Here is a 2,092-nt window from a genome sequence, read left to right on the forward strand (position 1 = left end):
TTTTTACACTTTATAATTAGCTTTTTAATCCATACCCTGTACTAGTACTTTCTGTATAAATGGGGTAATAATAAATTAGTTTTTCTCTCTTAAGAAATTAAAGTATCTGTTTTTTCAGAAAAGGTAACTGACACCATGAACTGTTGTCCACTTAAATATTCAACATTTCAAAGGAAAAAAACAGGCTCTGTACTGTGGGATAAATTATGACATTAATTCTAATATTACTGTCTTTAAGCTGGTTTTAGATGTGTACCACCAGGTTTTACAATATTGGCCATTGTTTGGGGCTGTTTTTTTTTAACTGCTCTGCATATATGATCCCAACTGTAATTTTTAATGGGAAAAATACTATGAATTAAATGCATGGATAAAAATAAATGTGATAATTAATCTATTAATGCTATTCACAAAAATAGTGTACATATTTGATAGCCCAAATCCTTACATGCTTTTGTTCTGGATTTCGTAATGGCACTACTTCAAATCAATGCTAATTTATCTAATAAAACCTCTGTTCTGTAACTTAATGACATACAAACACATTTGTATCCATGCCATATCAATTATTACAGAGAGGTGTTAACTTGGAAATAGTATTTTTTGGACTTTAAAAGGAGGACACTGCTTTTGATAAGAAGGATTTCAAATACAGCTGAAAACAGAGCACTGTACTACTTTGGCTCATAAAAAAGCAAAGTTGATATCTAACCTAAACTTCTGGTGAAAATCTTAATAACGGTAGTATGCTGAAAACTTTAAAAAGTTGTTTTGAGTCGTATAAACATGATTAATGGAGATCTTGGTTTTGGGTTTTTTTTGTGGTTTTTTTTTTTTATGACATTCTTGTCCAAACAACAATTCCCTACCCACAGCAGAGTGTGAGGTCCTCTTTCCACTTGGTCTTTAGGTATTTAAGGAGTACACAATATTGCAATACTGTTCTATATGTGGATCAATTTGACATGCTAATACACTTCCCTTGCTCCAGCTGATTTTGTGGCACAGTTGCAAAAGGCCCTTTGGGGCTCGGATGGAGAGCTCTCGTAACATGAAAGCAAACTGCTTGTTTTTTTAGCGCGAAAGGAAACTCCTGTTAGTTTTAAATTAGTCTTGAGGAGTACAGCTGCTCTCCCCTGTAGATCTACATTGGACTTGTTGAATCAGCTTGTTTTTATCCCTAAAACAGACGTCCTGAACTGCGATTTGGATTTATTCTTGCTTCACTTTGAACTTGGCTGAGGAAAAAAACCCAGCTGCGTTTTCGTCGGATGAGGTGACACAGGGTGATGGGGTCGCCCGGCTGCAGCGGGAGACCGTCTGCTGCCCTTCGCCTCTGCCCTTACCTTCGCTTGTTGCAAAAAAAGGAGTAAGGATGTAAAATGTTACACTGTTGCTCGCTAGCCCTTCAATTATGCGCAGGTGTAAACTTCTCAAGAAGCTGGAAATAGTTTAAAAAACGTAAAGGGGGGGGGGAGAAAAAAAAAAGAAGCCATTCTGCTGGGGCGCGCTCGGAGCGAGCTGTGCGCTCCGTCTGCCGGGAAGCGCTTCCCCCGCCCTCCGTGCTTGTCGGCGGGGGGCAGCTCCCAGTAGAAGGCGCTGATCTTTGTTGCTTTATTACGGTCCGACTTTGTATCGGGGTGGGGAATTGGGGAATTGCACCTCTGAAAGGGGAGAAGGTTTTTCACGCCGCTGTCTGCTGGCGGCGGCGCCCGGCCGCGCAGGTGCCCGTGGAGAGGGGGCGCTGACGGGCCGCAGACCCGTACCCTTGTCAGAGGCTGGAAGACCTCCAGCACCGCTCCTATCTGCTCACGCCTCCCGCAGAACCCCGGCCGCCGCCGCCCTGCCGGCCGTGGCTTCGCCTCCCGGGAAGGAGGCAGGCGGGGGGCGCTCGGGGGCGGCGGCGGCAGCAATCACCCCCGGGCTCACCCGCTGGGAGCCGGCCCGCCGGCATGCCGGGATTTGTAGTCCGCCCTCCCTGCCCGGTCAGGCGGCGGAGCCGCCTCTCTCCTTCCGGGAGCAGCGGGCGCCCGTTGGAGGGAGAGAGGGACGGAAGGACGGAGGTCCGCGTCACGTGAGGCGTTTGTTGACT

The sequence above is a fragment of the Calonectris borealis genome, chromosome 2 (assembly GCF_964195595.1).
Source record: "Calonectris borealis chromosome 2, bCalBor7.hap1.2, whole genome shotgun sequence".
Classification (NCBI taxonomy): Eukaryota; Metazoa; Chordata; class Aves; order Procellariiformes; family Procellariidae; genus Calonectris; species Calonectris borealis.